The 20273-nt window shown below is 34.6% G+C and overlaps 1 long non-coding RNA gene and 1 pseudogene across 1 annotated transcript; both read left to right on the top strand.

The window, feature by feature from the left end:
* Window positions 1–13849: 13849 nt before the first annotated feature.
* On the top strand, window positions 13850–14700 carry LOC147944634 (uncharacterized). Its single transcript, XR_015558581.1, has 4 exons — window positions 13850–14025; window positions 14182–14245; window positions 14343–14390; window positions 14479–14700. It is a non-coding gene; the product is annotated as an uncharacterized LOC147944634 (long non-coding RNA).
* A 1364-nt stretch (window positions 14701–16064) lies between these two features.
* LOC147944635 (heavy metal-associated isoprenylated plant protein 6-like) lies at window positions 16065–19654 on the top strand (annotated as a pseudogene).
* Window positions 19655–20273: the final 619 nt, after the last annotated feature.

A 20273-nucleotide genomic window follows, 5' to 3' on the forward strand; every position in this document is an offset into this window, starting at 1 on the left:
AAGAGATCTTGAGCAAAACCCTAAGTCAATAAGAGTGAGATTGTTGTAGCCGTCGTGGTCCTCTACTGTTTCCGTGAGTCTCGTGGAGGAGAAGCGTAGGTAAAGGTCTGTTGTTCTCGTTGGTCTCCGTCGGTCACCACTGATCACCACCGTTGGTCAGTCAACCATCATCTTTCACCGGAGATGTCACCCGCTGACACCGGAGCAGCCATAGCCCATCGTCGAGGCCATTATAAGTAAGGAAACCTAGATTTGTTTTATAACTTGGGCTGTAAGTTACTGAATGTTGTAGACCAAATCCTTGATTTGTTGCTTGCTTGTGATGTATGTTGCTGAGCCATGGGAATGAGGAAGTAGCCACAGATTGACTAAACCGTCACGTGAAGCCTTCGAGGAGATCCGCCGAGAAAAGTTGGAGAGAGAGGTAAACGGCGAAGCTTAGTCTCGTGCATGTTTGTGTTGTGTTGTTTTGTTGATTATTGAACCGAAAACTAAACCTGCCTAAACCAAGAGATCCTTAGAGTAGTTTAATTCCCTGAACCGAGACTTAATTATCATGAACGAAGGAAATGGTTTGTGGTGTGTGTGATTAGTGTTATATGGGATTGTCGAACCTGAAAGCATGTAATACGTGGTCAAGTGAATTGGTTTATGGAATTGGTGTAGCATTACGTCTTGTGGTGGTTAATATTAAATTGTTAGTTTTGGTTTAGTTTAATTATTAAATCATTCTAATTAATTTAATCGGAGGAATACCAGTTTATCAAGACTTAAAAGTTGGTTTGGATATTAGATTAAAGTCATGGATTATTGTTTGGAAATAATCATCGATCGGTTAATCTCAACCGTTGCAGATTGAGGAGTGTTGCTATTTCTAATCCGTGGATTCAATCCAATAGCTAAGGTGAGGGTGGTATTTGCGGATAACAGTAACCTCTTTCCTTATGTACTCTTCGATAGTTGCTGAGTATAGACTCAAGAATTGTTTGTTAATTAAATGTGTTTGCGTGGATTTGTGTGCATGGTAAAATAGGTTGTTAGTAACATGATATATGTGAAACACATTAACTACATGATTTGATGTTATGAATTAACTTATATATTATATTATAAATATAATTATAAACATACATGAGAATGAGAATGAGAATGAGAAAAGAAAAGATACTTGAGGATGTTGGACTGTAATGGACCGACGGGTTCATTGCAGGTCATAAACCGCTGACGAGCAGTACGGGAAGAATCGAGCTATGGGCCGTGGTCTTCCAGGAATGGGGTTTGTGAGCCAGAAAAAGTGATAATGGCCAAACCTATAAGGAAAGTAAAACTTATTAAGTATTGTAAAGAAACAGAAATGTTTGAATGTGGTAGTTGCCACAGAAATGAATAAACTAAGGTGAAAGTTATTGAGGAGAAATAAGAAGCTTGCTTGTTTGTTTGATTGATAAACATTCTAAATCTATGCTAAGTAATAGTTGTTGATTATATTTGGAACGTTTTTACTGTATGTCCAGTGGGCAGAGTTTGATCTCCTCACTGAGTAAACTTGTTTACTCACCCTTTTTTTTCCCTTTTTACCAGGTTAGTAAGTCTCAAGAGTTGCATCTTGAAGTTTGTTCGTTGGTGAATTTTAAAGAAAGAAACGTTTTTGGCCAGACAGGATGGATTACATGTTGTTCCGTCTTTTGCGACGGTACGGGTGTTACATTTATAATCCTCATTCGCCACACAATGACCATTCTACATAACTCAAACACCAAATCAAAATAATGGAAAGACCTTTTGTTGGAAATTGGAGTATTCTATTTAAATTTTAGATCTTATTTGAAGGATGTGTATTATGTCTAAGCGATGGAAAGTTAAAGGAATTATGACACTTGACGTCCCATGTTGTAATACTGCTAAACGTCGGAACTAATCGTAGTAATGGAAGAATTAGTTTTGTCTTGGTTAAAAAGCTGAAAATGAGAAGCATGAAGGGATTATTTCTAGTAAATGGAAACAAGAGTGGTTACAAGATAACTAAGTGAAAACTTGCGGTTCATTGGTGATCGGAAAAGTTTGGAAAGAAGTCAAAATAAACATATAGGAGAAGGACACTCCAAATTGGATTGGATAATCTAAAACGCTAAAGATCAAAGAGTAAGATATTCCTGAGTTGGGATGAAAACTAAGTGGGGGAGACATTAATTCACAAATTCGAGGACGAATTTATTTTAAGCGGGGGAGAATTGTAACACCCCAATTTCTTAACTCTAATTGGGCCGGGTTGTTTTGTTATTAAATTTAGCCCTTAAGACCTAATTAAGTTGATCAAAACGACAAGATTATATGTGTATTTTGTGTGTGCTCGTGGATACATAGGTATGTATACGCATCTATCGCCGTCGCTGTTTTTACAAAGGGAAGAGATCTTGAGCAAAACCCTAAGTCAATAAGAGTGAGATTGTTGTAGCCGTCGTGGTCCTCTACTGTTTCCGTGAGTCTCGTGGAGGAGAAGCGTAGGTAAAGGTCTGTTGTTCTCGTTGGCCTCCGTCGGTCACCACTGATCACCACCGTTGGTCAGTCAACCATCATCTTTCACCGGAGATGTCACCCGCTGACACCGGAGCAGCCATAGCCCATCGTCGAGGCCATTATAAGTAAGGAAACCTAGATTTGTTTTATAACTTGGGCTGTAAGTTACTGAATGTTGTAGACCAAATCCTTGATTTGTTGCTTGCTTGTGATGTATGTTGCTGAGCCATGGGAATGAGGAAGTAGCCACCGTGTGACTAAACCGTCACGTGAAGCCTTCGAGGAGATCCGCCGAGAAAAGTTGGAGAGAGAGGTAAACGGCGAAGCTTAGTCTCGTGCATGTTTGTGTTGTGTTGTTTTGTTGATTATTGAACCGAAAACTAAACCTGCCTAAACCAAGAGATCCTTAGAGTAGTTTAATTCCTGAACCGAGACTTAATTATCATGAACGAAGGAAATGGTTTGTGGTGTGTGTGATTAGTGTTATATGGGATTGTCGAACCTGAAAGCATGTAATACGTGGTCAAGTGAATTGGTTTATGGAATTGGTGTAGCATTACGTCTTGTGGTGGTTAATATTAAATTGTTAGTTTTGGTTTAGTTTAATTATTAAATCATTCTAATTAATTTAATCGGAGGAATACCAGTTTATCAAGACTTAAAAGTTGGTTTGGATATTAGATTAAAGTCATGGATTATTGTTTGGAAATAATCATCGATCGGTTAATCTCAACCGTTGCAGATTGAGGAGTGTTGCTATTTCTAATCCATGGATTCAATCCAATAGCTAAGGTGAGGGTGGTATTTGCGGATAACAGTAACCTATTTCCTTATGTACTCTTCGATAGTTGCTGAGTATAGACTCAAGAATTGTTTGTTAATTAAATGTGTTTGCGTGGATTTGTGTGCATGGTAAAATAGGTTGTTAGTAACATGATATATGTGAAACACATTAACTACATGATTTGATGTTATGAATTAACTTATATAGTATATTATAAATATAATTATGAACATACATGAGAATGAGAATGAGAATGAGAAAAGAAAAGATACTTGAGGATGTTGGACTGTAATGGACCGACGGGTTCATTGCAGGTCATAAACCGCTGACGAGCAGTACGGGAAGAATCGAGCTATGGGCCGTGGTCTTCCAGGAATGGGGTTTGTGAGCCAGAAAAAGTGATAATGGCCAAACCTATAAGGAAAGTAAAACTTATTAAGTATTGTAAAGAAACAGAAATGTTTGAATGTGGTAGTTGCCACAGAAATGAATAAACTAAGGTGAAAGTTATTGAGGAGAAATAAGAAGCTTGCTTGTTTGTTTGATTGATAAACATTCTGAATCTATGCTAAGTAATAGTTGTTGATAATATTTGGAACGTTTTTACTGTATGTCCAGTGGGCAGAGTTTGATCTCCTCACTGAGTAAACTTGTTTACTCACCCCTTTTTTTCCCTTTTTACCAGGTTAGTAAGTCTCAAGAGTTGCATCTTGAAGTTTGTTCGTTGGTGAATTTTAAAGAAAGAAACGTTTTTGGCCAGACCAGATGGATTACATGTTGTTCCGTCTTTTGCGACGGTACGGGTGTTACAGTTACACTCTCTTTCGATCCATTGATACGTAAGAAAGCTTGAACTCCGATCATCAATCGTTAACTCTTGATCGTTAACAAGAGTAAAAACTCTATAAATTAATAATAACAAAAGTATATATGTACAGTAAAAACTCTATTAATTTATAGAGTAAATTAAAACTCTATAAATTAATAATAACAAAAGTATATATGTACAGTAAAAACTCTATAAATTAATAAAAACGGGACCATGAAATTTTATTAATTTATAGAGATTTTAATTTATCGATAAATTAATAATTATTAATTTATAGAGAGACTTTCCTAATTTGGTAAAAAAATATTAAAAATAAGATTGAATCTGAAACGACCGACCTTTTTTTTTTAATAAATAATAAATATAATATAATAAAATAAACTACAACTAGTGGTCCCATATCCACTAGCCACCTAACCACAAACACAATCAACAGCGGAATTAACCAACCAATATTCAATAATAATCCAATAATAAAATATAACCATATTCCAACATAATCAATATCCAAAACAACAGGAATCATAGAACCAGCAACCTAGCAATGTTTTAATGACCCAACTCTAGCAACCTAGCAAAGCCAGACAACATAAAACCGAGTCCCTAGAACATCCTCCTCTTCATTGCCTGGATTCCACGATCACACTTTGCCTTTACCTGCACCACAAACACATATTGCAATGCATGAGTATTTTATAAACACTCAGTAAGGCAATCCTCCCATCTACTGGGCTATACACACAAGAAATAGAGTATCAATAACCAACACACAACAATCAACAAACGACAATAACAAACCAGGACTTAGCATCGACCGACACCACACATGCATCGACCGATGCCAAATGGGGAAGCATCGATCGACACAGAAGCTGCATCGACCGATACCCAGTCTGCATCGACCGACGCATGCTCGATGTAACACGAAAACCCTAGAGTTTACGCGCCGTCCTCGCACTTGCATCGACCGATGAAAGATATGCATCGATCGACGCAACGTTGAGCACCGTGATTTCCCCGAAGCTTCTCGCCGGATCTTCGTTCCTACAACCACAAAACTCGATCCCAAGCCACAAGAAAGCTTCCTAACGTCCATAGCAACATCCTAATACGTCTAACAACACACAACATGAAGATTAATGAGTTCTCTAGCTTAGATAAGCCATGGTCATGCACTTACCTTTGCCACAGAAGAATCTAAGCCTTAAACAAACAAGAACAAGCCTCTAGGAAGCTCCTACAACGATCCCAGCTACAGATCTCACCAAGAAACGCCTCAAATCTCCAGAAATCACCAAGAACTTTCAAGAACTCTTTCTCCCTTCTCTTTTATCTCAAAAACGGCCACACACGTCTAATGAGACCAAAGGAACGACCCTAAGGGTTTTCTTTTCTCTTTTTGCCCAAAATGCAGCGTTTGACTTAAGTCAAAACGCAGAGAATTGAGCCAGCATCGACCGATGCTCCTACTGCATCGATCGATGCACATCCCAAACCGGGATTCCGGTTCACGGATGTTACAGAATCTTTATAACTAATAGTATTATAAAATAAATTACAATGAAAGTAACAATTATCATGTATTGAAGATAGCACTCAAAGATTTTTATATAGTAAAAATATTAAAAATAAACTCTAATAAATATTAATGTGTAGATATATACATATATTTAGATAATTTTATATAAGTATTAATTTATATTATTGATGGAACCATATATTTACAAAGGAGTTTCAAAAAAATTATTATTTTATTATATTATCGAATAGTGTCCAAAATTACACTAGTCCCAACTTGGGACCGGAATAATTTATTAATTTATAGAGATTATTAATTTACCGAGTATTAATTTTTATACGTAAATATTTCTATCAGTATTGAAATCAGACTGTACCTTATGGAACCTATAAGAGCATCGACTAATTATAAGAATTACATATAAAAGATAATTTAAATTCTGAACTCGAGAAAACTATCATAGTATAGTGGCAAAATCCACAGGTTACCAATTCTCACATGAGAAGTTTAAAATCCACAGATTTTTCTACCTTTATTGGTGAGGCTGATGGGCTAGCCTATAGACCCTGCCAAATTAGGTTTAAAAATAAATGCAGCATATAAATGATATAATCTGGCGTATAAGTTCAAAAGCATATGTATTGGTGTTTGTTGTGTTCTTTTGTCTGTGTGAAGCACTCTATTTTTATAGCAATTCCAGCTCTGGACATGTGCGAGCGGTGCAATAGCACAGGTCCAAAGACCAAAAAAAATATTCATCTTTAAGTTTTCTGTAGGCCCAATAGTTTCTTCTTCTTTTTTGTCCTCTGTTTTTTTTTTTAATTGCCAATGTTAGAAGCTTTTTGAACAGAACCAATAAATGTAATTTTCTTTAAGTTGATTTTTTGTGTATATTTAGGGTCAATTGAGTGTTTGAGCCGAGCCTGCTTTATAGTAAAATGTCTGGCTAAAATTGGGAAAATGGCTATTTAATTCCCCAAGTATTTGCAATTAACACTTTTATTCTCCAACTTACACATGAACACATTAATTCCCCAATTCGTATTTGACTTAACAGTTTTAGACCAGAAAATAGTCCACGTTAATTAATTAACAGAGTCGTTAAGAAGTGGTTGAAACGTAATGAACCCAGAAAAAACCACAAAAAACTTTCTCCCAAGTTGAAACTTATGGGTTTGTAGGCTATTTACATAAATTGAGACCAAGATAGATTTCCTGACAATTCGACAACAACTCGAAGCCATGAAGAACACAAAGAACAAAAATCTTTTTCCAGAAACGTTATGAATGTAAGACTTATCTCATAATAAGATTTTGGTATATGAAAAAAAAATGGAACAAACTGTGAACCGTACATGAAGTCTTACAAAAACACATAATCCAAGTCTAAAACAGAAACTGCATGGACTAGAGAGAGAACCCAAATCTTCCTTGTGATGATCCACCTTGTGAAGCTCTTACTTGAGAAGAGCCTCCTTGTGATGATCCAGCTTGAGAATATTCTTCTTGAGAAGCTCCAACATGAGATGAACCTCCCTTGAATCAAACATATCATTAGACCACCAAACAATTAAAAAAAATCATCAATAATTTACAAACTACTTAAATATATAAACAACCTGCTCTTTTCTTGGACGACCTCTTGGCCGTTTTGATGGAGGAGGTGCAGCTGGATTAGGACACCTAGTCTTATTATGTCCTTCTTTTCTACATTTTGAACATGTTCCAATACGACCATGGCAAGTTAACCTGTACTTATTAGATGAAGACTCATGAGGAGACTTTCTCCTAGCCCGATCATGTGGTCGTCCTCTATTAAATCTAGCTGATGGTGGTAGAACAGGCAACCGACCTAACCGTCGCCACAGATTTATGCCTTGGACTGGTTTTATTCCTTTCTCATACAATAAACGCCATCTTGAAGTCAAGTAGTAATCCGAGACATAATCATTAAGATTTAACTTTGTGGTTGTGATGACACACATTGCATGCATACAAAGTATTCCATTCAATTGCCAATAGCCACAACCACAAGTTTTTTTTCCATATCAACACAACAAACATCAACTCCATACTCAATCTCATGCAAGTTTCCTTTGGTCATGTACCTTTTGCAATCCTTAGATTTTTGCCTATTTAGTTCAATCTCCTTATCTGCTCTTGGTGTGAACCTCTTCTTCCACCTTTTAGTTATAATTGTCCTCTTTGCATTCCTCTCCATACATTTCCTCCTTACTTCTGTTAAAAAATCAAGTAATGGCTTCCTTCTTGATTCCCTCACATTCCTATTGAAAGACTCTGACAGGTTGTTGAGATTATCATTGCAACAAGATCCAAGTTTGAAGAAAGCCCGAGACCATGTTGTTGGTGCAGTGCGTTGTAGTGAGTCATAAGCACCTTGGTTGTACCTCTTTAGTATTTCTAAATTAGTACCAAAAGATGCCGCTGTATAACTCCTTGCTATTTTCCAAAACATACGCTCAAGCTCAATATCTTTGTTTGTTTTCTTCCGGTTTTCCAAAATGTGTCTAGCACAAAATCTATGTTCAGCTTTGGGAATCTCATCATGAACTGCATTTAGCAAACCGTGTCACCACATGTAAACCTTATAAAAAATATTACAAGTTATCATCAATCTTATAAGTAACAACTTAACAGAAATTTTACATGATGTTTATCTGAAATGATGGTAATGTCAGCTCCATCTTCAAGTGTCAAATCCGTTTTTAGAAGTTTCACAAACCACACCCAATTATCTATATCCTCCACCTCTACCACAGCCCAAGCAATTGGAAATATTCTATTATCACCATCTCTACCAACTGCAGCTAACATTTGACCTTTGATATTCCATTTCATAAATGCAGCATCTAATCCAATAATAGGTCAACATGACTGCTTCCAAGATGTTTTCAATGCTTCAAAACATACATAGAGACGGTAAAATCTTTGCAAGCTACCAGGAACTGGCCCAGGAACCGTCACAATCTCCATAGTTGAACCATCATTAGAGGTACGTATCTCTTCTTGATAATCCCATATTCTAGCAAAATGGGATTCATGGCTGGCCCTTCTTTTAAGTTTCAACAGCTTCTTAGCTCTCCTACACTGATGCACACTAACTATCATATTATACTCTCTTTTGATTTCATCTACCATCTCCTGAGATTTAATCTTAGGGTTCACTCGCAGCCTTTCCTCATACAGTTATGAAATGGTTCCACTTTTTAACAACTTTGTGTGACCAGATCTTACACAAACATGCTCATTCTGATAGAGATTTATCATAAGATTTTTTTTCCTCTTCTCAAAAGAACAATACACTTTCCATGGACAATTATCTTTGATGTGTTGTGTGCACTTTGCCCCAAGCCTGTTAGATGATGACTTATACATTCTGATATCGTATTGAGTTTTTAGAAAATACCTGAGGAGTGCATACTTGAATTCATATGCATTGTTGAATGTCTTATACAATGCTAAATAATCATCAGGTCGATCTTCATGAGTGAATGGTCTCTCAGCTTCCTCTTCGTCATCATCAGATAATGGATCCAGAATCTTCTCGTCGTCCCAAATGTCATCCCCACTATCATCAGAATCATTACCATTTGTTGCATCTTCACATGCATCAGACCCAAAATGGTCTTCTAAGTTGTTGCAGATTACAACATCGACGAGCTCATCATCTTTTTCCTCTTCATTTCCAGCAAAACATAGATCCACCTATGTATATCCTCGGCTGTCTTCGACGATAACTGGACAATCATCTTTGTCAACACTTGAATAATGAGATTCTACTATGTCGTCTTCAACTTCGGCCTCTACTCTCTCGTCTACAATGTCGGCTTCAACTCTCTTCCCTGCAACTTCGGCTACGATTTGGGCTTGTGGTTCTCTTCGAATTTGAAGTTTACGCCTTTTTGTAGTCATGATTTTCTCTTTAAGATATATGAAATCGATCTCAATCTCTCTTATCTCAGTTCTTTAATCGCTTAAGAACCCTAGGTTTATGAGTTCATTAGGTTTTTGTCGACTTCTTAACGTCTCCGTTAATTAATTAACGTTGATTGTTTTCTCGTCTAATATTGTTAAATCAAATATAAATTAAGGGATTAATGTGTTCACGTATAAGTTGGGGAATAAAAGTGTCAATTACAAATACTTGGGGAGTAAAATGGTCATTTGGACGTATATTGAACTTTGTTTCTTGAGCATTTTTTACGTCTTCCGCCTTTTGAACATTTTCCAACTCAACGGTTTCTCATTTTAATTTCTCTAAACAATTTATTAAAGGTTTTATAGGATTTTTTTGAAGATTTGCAAGAAAAATTTCGTAAGAACAAATTTAAAGAATTATAACAAGTGATTTAGGCTCTGATTGGTAATGATTGTTATTTGTGACTGTAAAGATTTTGACTGTAAAAATATGGTTGTCTATAATTTGGATGTAGAGTGTAGATACTTTAACTGTTAAAATCTAATTGTTAAAAAAAAACTTTAAAAGTTGTGATTGTAATTTTTTTTTTGACAATAAAAAATTAGCTCAAACGAGCTAATTGTATGAAAAATTGTTTACAAATAAAATATTATGTGAAGATGTACACGGGTGGCGTACCAAGAAATCCGCATTTACATTATCATTTCGAAAAACAAAAGATAAAGAGAAAGAAGAAAACTCCTCCATGTTGATCTTGATAGCGTCGAGGTATGTTGAGAATACCGGCCAGTCTAGAGGAAAAGATACCATCATCACCAAGTCTGAACAGTCTGTAAAGAAAGCCACATTCCAAAAATCGTGTCCGATCATGCACCGCATAGCCCAAATGAAAGCTTCTATTTCAGCATGTAAGGGGGAGAGGCTACACCGGAAATTGGAGGATCCCATAATTGACAAAGGATCCTCAAAAGAAGTACAATACCAACCTGCGCCTGCAAACTTATCACCCGCTCGCCATGAGCCATCGACTAAACACTGATGACCTAAGTAGCTCATGGGAAGGGGCCGGGAGCTCCTCCCATCCTCCTTGGAGGGTTGGACCCTAAAGGCGTTGATGGGAGATTCTCATCCTCACCCTCCACCTGAGCCTTCTGCCATGCTAGCGCCTCATCTTCCGCTACCTGCACAATCACGTTCGACCGCTCAGCCATATTGTCGAAAACACGTTCATTCCTTGCTTTCCAAATATACCACATAAGCCAAGAAAAAGCCAAAATGCTCTTGGAGCATATCCATACGCCATGAATTAGGTTGATGATCAATTAAATGAGAGATTTGTATAGCAGGGTCCTTAAATGGACCCCTACTAAAATCTGGTCTCAGGGATTGAGCTAGATTCGAGGGATCAGTCCATATAGAAATGGATTACCAAAGATCTAGCAGACACAATACTCCGCCAGCCATACGATGGAGAGTTTGACCTCATAGGTTCCATTGGGTTTGAATTGCGATAATTTATACCCTCGAAAACCCTGACAAACAGTGAGTTCGGAGCTTCAATTAGTCGCCATAATTGTTTAGCCAATACGATCGAATAAAATGCATCAACGTTCCTGAACTCCAGACCGCCCATCTGCTTACTACAACATAATTTATCTCAAGCCAGCCAATGCATACCTCCGGACTAACCATTAGCACTCCACCAAAAATTTGTTATTGCACTAGATAGTTTAGTGGTGACCATTTTCGGTTACCGAAAACAAGACATCATAAACATCGGTACAGCTATTGCAACTGAGTTAATCATCACCTCCTTCCCCCCTTTGGAAAGCAACTTTGCCGTCCAACCATTTCTCTGACTTTGCAGTCTATCTCGAACAAAATAGAAGACCTTCGTTATATAAACACCAAGACTCTTTGGTAACCCAAGGTATTAGCCCATACGACCCACGTTTGTAATCCCAAGAACCCCCTGCATCTTTGTCCTGACCGCCTCATCCACTGTATGACCAAACTGAATTGAGGATTTTGCAAAATTGATTTGCTGCCCCAAAGCAGCCTCATAATTATTTAGGATATCCAAGATAGCTCCACATTGCTCCTTATCTACCTTACAAAAAAATAAACTATCATCTTTGTGACTGTAATTTTATTAATAACAAAATTTTAAGAAAATACACAGGTGATGATAAAAATAATAAATTTGTGAAGAGATGTGGATGTCAAAAGAAAAGACAAAAAATGCTGATATCTAATCTATAAAAAATGGTTTTTGCAAAAACATATATAAATTTATATCGAATTTTTAATTATGATGGAGGAAGAATTTTTTAAAAAATATTGTTGGTTTGACATTATCATTTTGAAGCTTTAAAAAAGAAAAAGAAATAAAGAAGAAAAAAAACTAAAGTGGCTTTTGAAACTTAAAAAATAGAAAGTTATAAAAGCCTGATTGGCAAATAAAATACTTTTAAGACTTTTAAATGTTTTTAAAGACTTAAAAGCCTTCACTAATCGGAGCTTTAATTTTAGCGAAAAAAACAAAAAATATTTTATTTATTTTTTATTTGGACGTCAAATACCTCATTTTTTAGGTTGAAAAAAATACTTAATCTTTAAATTTTTGTTAGATTCGAAACCGTAACTTAATAGTCGTTTACAAACGCCAAGTATCATTTACCGGCTGATCTAACCATGCGAGTTTATATAGGTATATACAATACGGTAACCGGATGATGATTGACCCAGTTTTTCAAATCTGTTGGATGATTTCTCTCTGCTCAGATTATCTTTCCCTTCCTTCTCCCTTTCTAAGATTCCACGTGAGTCTAATATAAGGGCAGATTGTCTTTCTCGTTCTTTGAGATCTTTAATTTCTGAATTTTTTTTTTGTAAACTCTTATCCTCCTGTTTGGGCAACCAATCTTGGAGTTCTCTTTAATTTAATTTAATGATTGGTTAAGAAAAAAAATACAGTAAGACAAATTAATTGATTTATTGTCCTAGTGAAGTGGTTAAGAGAGCGTTGGTTACGTCTAGGATCCTCGATTTGAGAAAGCGTTGAATTTTTTTTTAATATTTTTTTTTCTCTTTCACTTATGTGAAAGAAATTGTTGAAGAAAAGTATTTTGGATTCTAGGGAATAATCTTACTAGGAAAAGGTAACCTGATAAGTATTATACTAATACTAGGGATGGACATTTAAACCGAACCGAACCAAACCAAACTGAACCAACCAAACTCAAACTGACCCAAACCAAACCCAATCCTACACTCCAAGTATTCCGGTTATGTTTCTTCTCAATCCAAATGATTCGGTTCGGTTTGGTTTGAACCAGTAACCCAATATATTTCTTAAATTAATTAATAATCTATACTATTAAAAGGGAAGCATTTTTAATAAGTAGACATAGATTAAGAGATTATTACATCAAATGCCATTGAAAACAGAATAAAGATATTTATAAATCATGTATCCAAACATATTGATATTTAATAGACATCAATCTGTTTATGGAAATTGAATAGACGTCAATCTGTTTATAGAAATATCCAATCAACAAGTTAATAATTATCTAATGTTTATGGAAATTAAATTAAAAATAATAATAATTACCTATTATTTACGGAAAGAATTTAAATTTGTTGCCATAAAAATTGGACTCTTAAATCCGAAATTACATATATGTAAATATATTTAATTTTTAATATATTTTGAAATATTTCTGGAAACAACTATTTAATTTTAATATAATGATAACTATTTAATTGAGTAAGAAATAGTCCAGATTAATTTGTTAACATAAATAATGTGGTTAATTAAAGAAAAAAATTTTGGATTATCCAAAATGAAAATAAATAACGTTACTTAATTAGATTTGTTCAAAAAAACTAAAATTACTTTTATGAATTAAAACAATAATTACAAACAAGATGACAATAACCAATGAAAAATATTTATAACCGGAATATGTTCTTTTCTATTGATTTCAAAATGATCAATAAAAAAGTATTTCAAAAATATATTCAGCTTATAGATAAAAATAAATTATTTTAAAAAAAATTATGGAATATTTAATGTTTAGTTAAATAGCAGATCTACTAAATATGACGAACAATTAGGAAATTTATACAATGTTTTGGGAAAAAAATATCTTAACAATAAATAAAAAATCACAAACAGATATTTAACTTATGTCATACCATTTTCTTATATATATAATGAAGTATTTGTGTTTAAATCCTAGATTATCCTTTTTTAGTGTTCAATTTCGATAGCACATATATTTTTTTGTTCTATTTGCTAACTGATGTAGAATCTAATTTTGAATTTTATTATTATTCTTGATTTCAGTGTTCGAATGGATCAACGTTCGAATGGAGCAGGGATACAATTGTTTCTCCACCTTGTGTGTTAGTATCTCTTAAAAATTATGGTACTTTGATCTATTTACTTTTGAATATTACTTAGTTTGTTGACTGTGGATTTTATATTATGTTAAGTTTGATCTTCATTTAGGATGACACACCCTTTGATTAGAAGAGTTTATAAATTGATTTCCCTTTATTAAATCATCAAAAAATATTATCAGGATATTAAGAAGAGCAGGAAGAGTTGTTCATAGAACATGGATCCTCAAAGCAACTCATCGAGCTGTAATTATTTTTGTTAAAAAATGGTGTAATTTTGTAGTTAGTATTGAGTTTGAAGGTGGTTTTGTGTATAATTAATTTGTGTGCTTTGTTTTTGTAGATGACAAACATTGGTTCGATATTTTGGACTTGGGAATCAAACTCATAGGTATGTAATACACAAACATTATGATTCTAATTGTTGTTAATTTTAAATGGTTTTAAAATTAGCTAATAATTTGGTTGTGTTTATGCAGGGTCAAAGGTCAAAGGCCATCTAATTTAATATGTTCCATAAAAATCATCATTTATTTTTTATTTCAAAAAAAAAAGTTTAACAAAAGTACTAATTAATTCTGATTATAATTAATAGATTAAAACAAAAAAATGAATTTTTAATTATATTTTTTTTTCCAATTATGAAAACAGTTACTATATTTGTAGTATATAATTTAACCACAATTTCCTATTTTATAAAATATTATATCCTTTATATAAATTTTGGATTCTAGATTCATCAGTATCTCAAAAAATTAAAATATTATCGATTTCCAAAATATTAATTCAAAATATATACAATGTTGAAACTTTTGCCGATTTTAGTTTATAAGTGGAAAAAATAATAATTTTAAACAGTTAAAAATAGTTTTTGTAGATTAATATCATTACTGCTACGATTCTAATAAATTCAATGGTCAAAGGATTATTATTTCATTCTCACACTTTTAGAGCAAACTAATATAATTTTATGTTATAGATCTTACACAACTAAATATATCTACAAATAAAACCCACATACCCACACATATGTGATCCAAAACACTTACTTATTTCCTTATCTGATAAGCTAAAATATATAATTTGAAATGTGTAGATTATTATTATAACCACAGTTATGAGATGAAAAATCATATATGGGACGGGATATACTACTTTTGTTTATTTTCTGTCCTGAAATAGATGTACCGTCTATTTCTTATTGTTTTTTGAATGTAATTATCTTTACGTATAATAAAAGACAAACTGATCACTTTTTTAGTCTAAACCAAATTATAAACAAATCGAGTACTTACCTGGTATGAGTTCGGTTATATGAATGTTAACATTCCTAAAAAAATAATGTCTACAAACATAACTCCACATATATGTAATATATTATAAATCTAATAGCAAACTTAGTTTTTGAAATTAATCCCGCACATACGTGCGGGTCTGAATCTAGTATTATTAAAATTACAAACATATGATCTTATCTTTACCACTTGCATTTGGTTTCCATTTTACATTATTTTAATTTTTCTAATAAAATTAACTAAATATAAAATATAGATTTAATATTTATATTAGATATGAATTTTAATTTTTTAATTTTTTCTAACTTATTTGATTAATTAACTATTATAAAACCATAATCAAATGGGTGGACGGTGAAACAGCTTTCAAAAGGGGGCAAAGAGGTTATGATAAAGTTCGTTGCCACTGCGGTACCAACATTTGTCATGTCGTGCTTTCGTCTGCCAAAAACTGTCACATCCAAACTTATTAGTGTTGTGGCAAATTTTTGGTGGAGTTCGGGTCAGTCTCGGGGTTTGCATTGGTTAGCTTGGGAGAAGTTATGTGGTAGTAAACAATTAGGTGGGCTGGAGTTTCGGAATGTCGATGACTTTAACTCAGCTTTGTTGGCGAAACAGTTATGGCGGCTGATTGAGGCCCCTGATTCTCTGTTTGCTCGGGTTTTCAAGGGAAGGTATTATCGAAATTCGAATCCTATGGAACTGATACGATCTTACTCTCCATCTTATGGGTGGCGGAGTATTGTCTCAGCTAGATCTTTGGTAAATAAATGACTGATTATACGAGTTGGCTCCGGAGAGTCCATTTCTATATGGAATGATCCATGGATACCAGCTCAATCCTTAAGACCAGCTTTGAGTAAGGGGCCTTTTAAGGACCCTTCTTTAAAAATCTCTCACTTAATCGATCGCCAAACAAATTCATGGCGTCTGGATGTGCTCCATGAACATTTTGATTCGGAAGATGTTGCCTTGATAGGGGCTTTGCCATTGGATAGTTCTCAGTTGGAGGATACACTAGGCTGGCATTTTACAATATCTGGGAAGTATACAGTAAAATCAGGATATGCTACGGAACGGGCTGTGAAAATAAGGGCTTCTCAGGTTCCTCGGTATGGGCCAGATATTACTCCCCTCCTGGCGGGGTTTTGGGGGGGGGGGGTGCCATGTCCCCCAAAGATTAAGCATTTCATGTGGCAGGTTTTGTCAGGATGCATCTCGGTCTCGGCAAATTTGCGGCGATGGGGGATTGCATGTGATTCGGTTTGTGCACGATGTGGGGCAGATGAGGAATCCGTTAATCATGCCATCTTCCGGAGTCCACCAGCTCGGCAGACATGGGCATTAGCTCATGTGTCTATCGGATCAGTTTCCTTTCCAACGGATTATGTGTATGCCAATGTGGATCATTTTTTGGGTTCTTCCAATCCGGGGGCTCAGGTGTTTTCTTTTCCTTGGCTCATGTGGTATATATGGAAAGCAAGAAATGCTCAAGTTTTTGAGAATCAAATGGAGAAGCCGGAGGAGGTTGTAAAGTTAGCGGTCGGTGAGGCGTCTTCATGGTTGCAAGCACAAGCTGAAGATGAGGTTGAGGGATCTTTCCCTCTACCTAACGCTTCTAGTCCTCAAGTATGGGGGTCTACAAGCCACCTTCCTACTCTTTTTTCAGGTTATCGGTGTTTCGTTGATGGATCATGGAAAGCAGGTGACGCTTTCGCGGGTGCAGGATGGGTGTGTTCATCCCCTAATGAAATGTTGATGTCCATGGGAGCTGCCAATTTCCGTCAAAGTCTTTCCCCACTACATGCTGAAGTCAAAGATTTTGTTTGGGCTATGCGTTGCATGATTGGACATGACTATAGGGAGGTGGCGTTTTTACTCAGATTGTTCAGACTTGGTGAAGATGGTGTTATTACCTCAAGACTGGCCGGCTTTTAAGACTTATCTCGAGGATATCAAGGTAGACAAGGAGGAGTTTTCTTCTTTCTCTTTATCTCTAGTTTCAAGAAGTGCAAATGTAAGTGCAAATTCTTTGGCATGCCAAGCGCGTATATCTCCGCATCCTGTTTTGTTTGTAAACAATTTTCCTACCAATTGGCTAATATAAGCTGATCATTTTGTTGTCAAAAAAAAAAAAACCATAATCAAATTTATTTTGTTACATTAATTGATTCGTAAACCAAATTAAAACAGAACCAAACTAAAATCAAATCAAACTAAATCGAACCGAAGATAATCCGACCTGAACACAAACCAAACCAAACTAACTTTGGTCAACTTTGGTTAGAGTTTTACCAAAACGAACAAACCGAACCAAAACTTAAACTGAAGTCTCCACTCCTAACTAATACTCTAAACCACCAAACTAATTATCTAATCTATTATAGGAGTAGTCGAAAGAGCTCACAAGCAATCTCACAAAAAATGACTTCCCTTGCTCTTAATGAAAATTGCCCTTTAAAATATTTCGGACAAGCTTTTTTGACTATTTAGGTTGCAGAAACGCACCACATTCATCCTTTGACCTGAGACTACTCTTTTGCCATTAATAAAAATCAATTCTGGACATTTTTATCATTTTTGTAAGTTTTCTTTAAAAAAAAAACGAAAAATAAATTAAAAACAAAATTTATTTTACAAAATCGAAAATCTAATATATTTATGCAATATCTCTCTTTAAAAAATGGAAGATAAATATTAGAATATATTACGAATATTCATTTAAAGAAAATTTATATTTTTAAAAATATTAAAATGGTAAAGATAATTATGACAATTTTCCTTATAAGATATATATATAGAAGCTCAGCCAAAACAGTAGAAGTCGGATTCATTAAGCGAAACATATAGTTTTGAGAATATTTTTTTTTTTGTATTATTTTGGTTCTAATGAATAAGCTTTACTATTGTATGATTTTGATTATTTTTTTCATGTTGATGTACTATTAATATGCTTTGCTTGAATTAAATTTCATGCTACTATAATTTTTAATTATTATATTGAATCTTATCAAAAGTTTTATTGATTTTGTATTGTTTGATTGTGTTTTAGGTTTACCTGTCACAGACAATTGGTGTTTTGTTGTATATCAAAAACAAAAGATTGGACGAACGAGTTGATGAAGCAAGCAAAAAAATCAAATCGGTGAAGTAGCCTATTATAATTTCTTTACAAATATATTTAAATTAGACTTCTATTTATATGTAACCTAATACATAATTTTTTTTTTGTTTCAGTTGAATTCATGGATGATCATTGATCATAGTTGTTGATCTACAAAATTGAATATAATGAAATTCAGATATTAATTTTTGCTAACTCGAATCTTTAATTTTCTAAAATAATATTGTTGCTAATGTTTTTTGTAATGATTATAGTTGCAGAAAAATTATGGTGGTATCTATTCATAAAACAATTATGGTAGTATTCTAAAATCTTGGATTTCTTTATTTTTACAAATAGATTTAAATTTTAATTCTATTTTTCTTGAATAATAATATAATGTTTGTGCCTTTTTCAAAAATTTAATGTTTGTACATAATAAATATTTTTCTTTTAAATTAACAGAAAGAAGGTGAATTCATGGATTATCATAATTGTGGATCTAAAAAATTGACTTTAACAAAATTCAAGAAAAAATATTATATGGTCCACTAAAAAGGGGTTAGCCTAATCTCTTAGCTTAATTATTCTATTAATTTACTTATTTTTTATTTAAATAATTTATCTTTGAATTTTTTTATTTAAAGGGGTGAATTCAGTCTCCATTGATAGCGCCACGGATTTGGTTATAGTTAAGGGGATTATTAACGTGAAACAGCTCACTCCTTATCTTAACGAGAATCTTAAACACACCGTCAAATTTATTTCAGCGAAAAAAGACGACGGATCACCACCTGTGGCAGCTCTAGCTGGTGGTGAGAAGAAGGACAAAGCTGCTGGTGAAAAGAAAGAGATTATTAAAGATGTCGGAGAAAAGAAAGTCGACGGTGGCGTTGAAAAGAACAAAGAAGTTGCCATCAGAGGAGACGGTGGTGCTATGGTGGATGTGAAGAAATCGGAGTATAACGGTTACAGTTATCCTCCACAGCCTATTACTACCCACCAGGACAAGTATATGGTCAACAACAGCATTAGATGGTGCAAGGCCAATCGTCTCAATCGTATGTACAAGAACCGTATACAAACCAAGGATACGTACACGAATCATATGCAAACCAAGGTTACGGTCAAGGGTATGGACAAGAAGCACCACTGCCACCATATATGAACCACCAAGGTTACGCAGATCCTTATGGTCACATGCATGCATCTGAGTTGTTTAGTGATGAGAATCCACATGGGTGTTCTGTTATGTGAATCATAAAAAAATAGTGGGGAGGATAATGTAAATAACTAAAATATAGGGAGAGAATGGTAGATATGAAAAAATTGTAAACTACAAAAAAACACGGAAACTTCCAAGTCCGATAATCTAAACCGGCTAGATTGGCCAATTTTTTTTTTTGTTCAAAAGGTGATTTTTATTAAACTAAACCGGGTTTACAGTACTACGGTTTAGAACGAGCTTTGCAATCGCATCAGCTTCTCTATTAAGGGTCCGAGAAACGAAATAGAAACAGATTTTCTGAAAATTTTAAGATAGAGAGAGGATGTCGTGATGCATCCTGTGGAGTTCCTTGGAAGGAGACTCCGAGTTTATGGCTTCTATTACTTGCTTAGCATCAGAAGCGATGTGGAGACTAGAAAAGCCTAGATCCAGTGCGGCTTGGATAGCATGTAGGATGGCCGAAGCTTCTGCAACCAATGGAGATCGTGTGTGTGGAGCGTATACAGATCCTTGGGAGGAGTATCTTCTATCGGCAGAGATAAATCATCCCAACCCTGCAGTGTGTTGATCGCCATTCCAGGCAGCGTCAGTATTGCAAATGATCATATCTATGTTAGATCTACGAGCAGGGGGTTGGATCTTCATTGT

This window comes from Camelina sativa, chromosome 5, assembly GCF_030686135.1.
Source record: "Camelina sativa cultivar CO46 ecotype springtype chromosome 5, ASM3068613v1".
Classification (NCBI taxonomy): Eukaryota; Viridiplantae; Streptophyta; class Magnoliopsida; order Brassicales; family Brassicaceae; genus Camelina; species Camelina sativa.